The 7,605-nt window shown below is 37.9% G+C and overlaps 1 non-coding gene across 1 annotated transcript; it reads right to left on the bottom strand.

The window, feature by feature from the left end:
- Window positions 1-7,098: 7,098 nt before the first annotated feature.
- Window positions 7,099-7,205, bottom strand: LOC127108901 (small nucleolar RNA R71). Its single transcript, XR_007796399.1, has one exon. It is a non-coding gene; the product is annotated as a small nucleolar RNA R71 (small nucleolar RNA).
- Between the last annotated feature and the right edge of the window lie 400 nt (window positions 7,206-7,605).

Raw genomic sequence — 7,605 nt, 5'->3', positions numbered from 1 at the left:
TATGTAAGTTACAAAGATCAATCTATGGATTGAAGCAAGCTTCCAGAAGCTGGAATCTTCGTTTTGATGAAACGGTAAAACAATATGGATTCATCAAGAACGAAGATGAGCCTTGTGTCTACAAGAAGGTTAGTGGGAGCATGATCACTTTCCTGGTATTATATGTAGATGACATATTACTCATTGGAAACGATGTCCCTACCCTGCAACAAGTAAAGTCTTGGTTTGGGAAATGCTTTTCTATGAATGACCTAGGTGAAGCAGCCTATATATTAGGAATCAGAATCTATAGAGATAGATCACAAAAACTGCTTGGCCTAAGTCAGAGTACGTACATAGACAAAGTGCTGAGACCCTTTAATATGCATGATTCCAATAAAGGATTCATACCTATGCAACATGGCCTATGTCTATCAAAAACACAATCCCCTACAATTAAGGAAGAAAGGGATCGCATGAATAAGATTCCATATGCATCTGCAATAGGATCTATCATGTATGCCATGTTATGTACTCGACCAGATGTCTCGTATGCTTTAAGTGCAACGAGTAGGTACCAATCTGATCCTGGTGATGCTCATTCGGTAGCTGTCAAGAATATCCTTAAGTATTTGAGAAGGACTAAGGACTCATTCTTGATATATGGAGGTCAGGAAGAGCTGGCTGTAATAGGATACACCGATGCTAGCTTCCAGACAGATAAGGATGACTTTAGATCGCAATCTGGTTATGTGTTTTGCTTAAACGGTGGCGCTGTGAGCTAGAAAAGTTCAAAGCAAGATACAGTTGCTAATTCTACAATCGAGGCCGAGTATATTGTTGCCTCAAGTGCAGCAAAGGAAGCTGTTTGGATCAAAAAGTTCATTAGTGAACTTGGCATAGTTCCTAGCATTATGGATCCCATTGGTCTCTATTGTGATAACAATGGTGTTATCGCACAAGCTAAGGAACCTATATCTCACCAACGATCCAAACATATACTTAGGCGTTATCACCTCATTCGAGAGATAATAGATATAGGAGATGTGAAAATATGCTGAGTACCTCCACTTGACAATATTGCTGACCCACTGACAAAGCCTCTTGCGCAGCAGAAGCATGATGGCCATACTAAATCTATGGGCATTAGGGGTATGCCTGATTGGCTCTAGTGCTAGTGGGAGATTGTTGGTGTAAGCCCTAGAGGCCAATACTTTTGGTACTTGTATCGAATTATTTATTAATAATAAAATGATTTTTCTTTATTATGTTTGTCTAATAAAGTCCCTAGAATAGATAGTCCGTTTAATGTATCAAGTGTGAATTAATCATGAGATAGCATTAAACATAAGGACACTATTCTTAAAGTATCCATAGTCGAGCTTTATTATGAAGTGGGATAACATTAAAGCATTAAGACTATTATGTATATAGACTGATGATCACATCTCATGGATCATGGATAAGGAGTTACCAAGTCTTAAACATAAGTATGAATATTAAGAGTAATATTTATACTGGATTGACCCGCTATGAGAATACTATATAGAATGTTATGCAAAGTGTCATAAGTTATTCTCATGGTGATAATGGTGTATACCACCCTTCGACCTGAAACCACTATGGACCCTAGATGTAGAGTCGAGTGTCTTATTGCTGATCAAACATTGTCTGTAACTTGATGACCATAAAGACAGTTGATGGGTACTCCACGAAGCATGCTAAGGGACATGAGTGACCTAGATGGAATTTGCCCATCCCGCGTAACAGGATAAATGTCTATGGGCCCAATATTGAACAGGACAAGGATGACACGGTCTATACCTTGTGTTCAATATAGACATAAGGGTAAAAGGGTAATTATACACATAAGTATTATCACAAAAGGATTTGTCAGATCACATGACATTTTCGTGTCTTGGGTAGCAGTGATGTGTTGCTAGATACCGCTCATTGTTTATTATGTTAAATACGTGATTTAATATAATTGTCAATGCCGCTAAAACCTACAGGGTCACACACAAAAGGACGGATTGATGAGAGATAGAGTAACTAAGGAATATCGTAATGTACGGTACACTTAAGTGAATTGTAGAACATCGTAAGGTACGGTGTACTTAAGTAGAATATGAAATATGGTAGGGTACCATGCGCTTAAGTAATTTTGGCATATTATAAGATATGGGCCACATACACTTGAGTGGGCTTTTTAGCTTGCAGCCCACACAAGTGGTTCTATAAATAGAACCCTTGTGTAGAAGCATTTGAGCAGTTGCAATTTCGTTTCTCTCTCTCTCTCTCACACACTCACTCAAAGCCTTCATTCATAGCAGCTAGCACTGAGATTGAAGGAATTCGTTCGTGTGGACTGAGTAGAGGCGTTGTCATCGTTCAACGTTCGTGATCGCTCCGTAGATTTGCATCAAAGGTTACAATGACCACATGAGGTAACGATTCTATCACTTATCATGCCCATTCATAAGGATCATTAAAGGAGAAATTTTAAATTCTGTTGCATTTTAGATCGCTCTTCTCCTTTAGTTTTGATCCCTCATTTTTATGTTTGTACGTAGGCACAAGACCGAAGGTCTTGTGAAACACAAAAATATAATTAATGAATTCTTTTCTCATCCCCCATTCTATTTTTTTGTAAACATCACTTTGTACAAAATACATATGCACACAAAAAGGGCTCCCTAGGAGTACCTAGGACACTTTGGGTGCTAACACCTTCCCTCTGTGTAACCAACCCCCTTACCTGTGATCTCTGACTTTTATTAGTTTTTATTTGAAAACTTCTTACTTTTTGGGTTTTGTTCGTACTTTTTCCCTTTTCCCTTGGAAACAATAAAAGCGCGGTGGCGACTCTTGTTATTTGATATCTAGCTTGTCAATAGCTTGATGATCATGAATTTCCCGCTACAGCATACCTTGTGGGACACATGTTTTTTGTGTGAAAGTCATTTTCTCTCTTGAAGAAACCTACGTAGTATTTACTCCGTTATCATTTCCAATATCTGTTAACGTATGCATTTGAGGAGTGGTAATATTTTTAATGTTCGGGGTCACACTCGTGTGGGAGTGGTATGATTTTAGCAGTAATGGTGAACCCAAAGAACACTTCTCGAGGCTGAAATGATACTCCAGACTCCAAACCACCAGTTACTACAATCGCTAGTACGGTAGGGACAATGAATACCATTGGAGTTACATGCCCTATTTTAACTCCGGTTTCGACTTCATCGTCAATGCCGGGGGTGATGGTTGCTTTACCATAGGTAACAAGTGTACCAACCTCCCCCGACATACTGCGATAGTTATTGGGGACAATAACCTCCCATATGTCCCAAGTTTTACTATACCTCTAGTTACTAGTGACTACCCTTATGACATGCCAACTTCCATGATGACGAACTTACACAATCATGCTTTGATGTATGCAGAAAATGCTACAATAATAACGTCACCCCTTAATCCATATTTGGGGTCAAGATCTTCCATAAGTAACCCTGGTCCCATAATGCAAACTTTTACTATCGATTCTTTAGTAACCATGAGGAAACAAATGGACGAAAGTAACCATGAAATGGTAAATATGTTGACACAACAATTAGGTATGATGTTTAACCCTTTGATACAGAACACCACCAAAAGCTACCAGTACTTAGACCATCAAATGGGAAGGATTGCTGACTTTTTTGGGGCGTCTCTAGCGCCAGTTTTGCCTTTACTGGTTAACCAAGTTCTAGTCGAACAACCTCCACTGGAGATGGTAGAGAGGAACCAAGCCCAGAATGATCCTAAAATAGTTATGGTACCCAGAAACCAGAATGTCGGCCAAGTACTTATAAATGTCCAAAAAAATAATTTTTTTGGGTGGGGGCAGAATAATGAACGTGGTCGAACATATTCTAGCCCAAAATGGCCTAAACGCCAACCTTCATAAGCCTAATTACGTATTCCATTATCAGTATATGTTCGACAAACCGAACTCCCCAGGGGTTTAAAATTCCCCAAATTCATTAAGTTTTCTGGTGAGACTAACGAGTCAACAATCAAGCATGTTACTAGAAACCAGAATGAGGGAGGGGCTTATGCTAATAATGAGAATTTAAAGGTGAAATATTTTTCAAATTCTCTAACAAAATATGTATTTATGTGGTTCACAACACTCCCTCCTAATTCCATACATACTTGAAGTCAATTAGAGAGATTATGAGATTATTTAATGAGCAGTTTTACATGGGCCAGTCGAAAATTAGCCTTAAGGAACTGACCAATATTAGGCGTAAAATTCCTAAGTTGATTAATGATTATTTGAACAAGTTTAGACTTCTTAAGGCAATATGCTTTATGCAAGTCCCTGAACATGAGTTGGTCGAAATGGAAGTTGGGGGTCTAGACTATTCCATTAGAAAGAAACTAGATACACAATATCTAAGGGATATGACCCAACTAGCATATATGGTACTCGAACGCTGAAAAGGCCAGATCAAGTAAGTACTATAAAAAAGAAAAAATAGCTTATGTCGAGATAGATGAAATATATAGTTTATTTGACACAAACAACGGTTGTTTTAAAGAGAATGAGGTCATTGTGGAAGAATTAAAATCAGGACCTCCTTATGTGAGTAAGTTATTGAAACCTTCAAATGAAAAAAATCACATTGAACATAAAAACAAAAAATTAATTATAAAGACTTATACATTTGATGTAATTAAATGTGACTAGATTTTCAACCTTTTAGTTTATGACGATGATAACATGAAACTATATCACATTCTAGGACTCGATTTAATTAAATTATATTATTATTCACTCCAATTTATTTCATTTTATTCGATATTACTTGGTATTTTGCTTTCTATTTATCTCAGGTAGCTTATTTAAAGCACAAGTGAAAAAGGAAGAAAAGGAGGTGCAAAAAGAAATGAAAAGAAGCAAATTCCACCAAGCCAAGGCCCAGCCCAAAAGCACAGGCGTTGCACCTGTGACGAGCGTCACGCCCTACCCACTTGTGTTACGAGCGTAACACATGGTGTGACGGACGTCACACCATTCTCCTATATTTTTGGCTTCAGAAGCGCAACAGAGGCACGTTGAAGCCTATTGTTACGCTTGACTAGTGGAACGTGAGGATTTTTACACGGAAAGCCTTTGGAGACCGTTACAAAAAGTAAACAATATAAATAGTGGCTTTTGGCAAACCCTGCAGCTCTCTCTCACTCCCGGCCGTCTCTCTGCTTCGTTCAATTTTTCTCTTCCAGCCGTGCAAGCATACCATTATTTTTACAGTTTTTACTTTTATTTGCAATTGTTATTTTTTCTTTTCCAGAAATTCCTTAAGCATTTAATTAATTTTTCACACAATAGTTTCTACACCAGAAACTATTGTGTACCTTTTACTAGATCTAACCTTACGTTAGATCCTAGATTTTTATTCCTTCGCTTTTTATTTTCCTGTCCGATTGAAGAATTCAAGAACAAATCCAACCGGTCTGTGGTGGAGTGTTCAAGACTGCTATTAATTACTCAGGTTCTTTAATTATTGTTTGAATTTATATATGCCCTTTTATTGTTTATTTATATTATTTGCCTGAGATGGATTTATTTGTGCATTGTTTAGATCTGTTTAGCATGTCTGGCTAATTTATTTAGGTATCGGTATGTAAAGTAAGCGGAATAAAGGAATCGAAACTAAGTTGGTTTAATTTCATTTAAAAATAAATCACTCTTTTTATGGTCCCAATTTACAGGTTTAATTCAAAGTTTTTGTACGAGAGTAAAAGACATAAAGAAGTTAAATTCAATAGAACGAGAGTTTGAGTTTTTAACTGGACATAGTAAATTGAGCATTAATTCTAAATCAGGACGAAAGCAATTTTTAGAGTTAATTAAATTCTAATCTTTTTCAAAAAGTTTTTTTAAAAGTTAAATTTGAGGACGAGAGTTAAGCATTTGAATTTAATTATATAATCTAAGTCAACAGAGCGAGAGTTTGAGACGAGGGTATTTAAACGATTAGTGTTTTCTTAAAAAGAGTTTCTATAGATTCTGTTGTTTTCAAAAGGTGATTTTGGACTTAACCAATAAGTGACAACTACGTTAATATAAAGTCATAGTCTCTTCAACAGAGCGAGAGTTTGAGAAAAGACTTTTAATCAATGGTATTTACTGAAAAGATTTATTTTTAAAAAAACCAAGAAACCAACGAAGATTTGATTCCCTAATTACGACGAACTACATACCGATATCCGCTTAATTGATATTTAATCTAGATCTTATTTTAGTTTTAACTTTTCCCCCGAACAATCAAAGTATCATCCGCCTTAGCTTTACGAAGTGACCTTAGATAACGGTATATCGATTCATAAGTCCCTGTGGGATCGATATCTTTTAAAACTACGCGATAGAACTGTGCACTTGCAGTTTGTACCCCAAATTCGACTCATAAAGTCGCGATCAAGTTTTTGGCGCCGTTGCCGGGGACTTTTATTTAGTCGATATCGTAACTCTTCTGTTACGCTGTAGAGGCTAAGGCTTATTTTTAATTTTTATTTCTTTCGTTGACTTGTATGCCACACACTCGCTCACAAGGCGAGCCGTTCTACTTACGAATCAACGACATCGAACTATATCTCCGAGTCTTACGAAGAATTCGGGAATATCGTGCTGCAAACAATCTCCCTCCTATTGAAATTCCTGATCTCAAAAATCTTCTTCCTTCACCGATACCCGAGATGGCAGAACCAGCTCGTGCTCTTCGAGATTATGCCGCTCCATCGCAAGATGAGCCGCATTCGAGTATTGCTCCACCCGCAATCGAAGCAAACAACTTCGAACTTAAACCTTCACTGTTGCAAGCAGTGCAACAGAACCAATTCTCTGGAAATCCTACCGAGGATCCAAACCTTCATTTATCCGTATTTGTCCAATACGCTGATACTGTTAAAGCTAATGGTGTCACTTCAGAGGCAATTCGACTTCGTCTCTTTCCTTTCTCGTTAAGAGATAGCGCTAGAAGATGGCTTCAGTCTCTTCCTTCCAACTCAGTCACCACGTGGAACGAGTTGAAGAAAGTCTTCCTTGCCCGATATTTTCCGCCGAGCAAAACAGCTATGTTAAGAGCCCATATAAATGGATTTAAACAGAAAGATAACGAGTCTCTTTTCGAAGCATGGGAAAGATACAAAGACATGATGAGACTTTGTCCACACCATGGTTTAGAGGACTGGTTAGTGATTCATACCTTCTATAATGGTCTCTTGTACAACACGAGGTTAACAATAGACGCCGCCGCAGGTGGTGCACTTATGAACAAACCTTATGCTGATGCTTATCAACTTATCGAGAGCATGGCCCAAAACCACTACCAGTGGGGAAGCGAAAGAACAATGGTAGAAAAACCTCAAGCGAAAAGTGGCATGTACGAGATAAGTAACCTTGATCATGTTAATGCAAAAGTGGATGCTCTGGTCCAGAAAATTGAAAGTTTAAATGTATCACCTCCAGCCACCGTGGTTGCCATAACTCAGAATTGCGAGGTCTGTGGAATCCAAGGTCACACTCCTGCAGATTGTCAGCTCCTAACAGGAATCCAAGCAGAGCAAGTAAACTATGCTCAA

This window comes from Lathyrus oleraceus, chromosome 7, assembly GCF_024323335.1.
Source record: "Lathyrus oleraceus cultivar Zhongwan6 chromosome 7, CAAS_Psat_ZW6_1.0, whole genome shotgun sequence".
Taxonomy (NCBI): Eukaryota; Viridiplantae; Streptophyta; class Magnoliopsida; order Fabales; family Fabaceae; genus Lathyrus; species Lathyrus oleraceus.
Note: the sequence above shows the minus strand (reverse complement) of the source record. Positions and strands in the feature narration are given on the sequence as shown.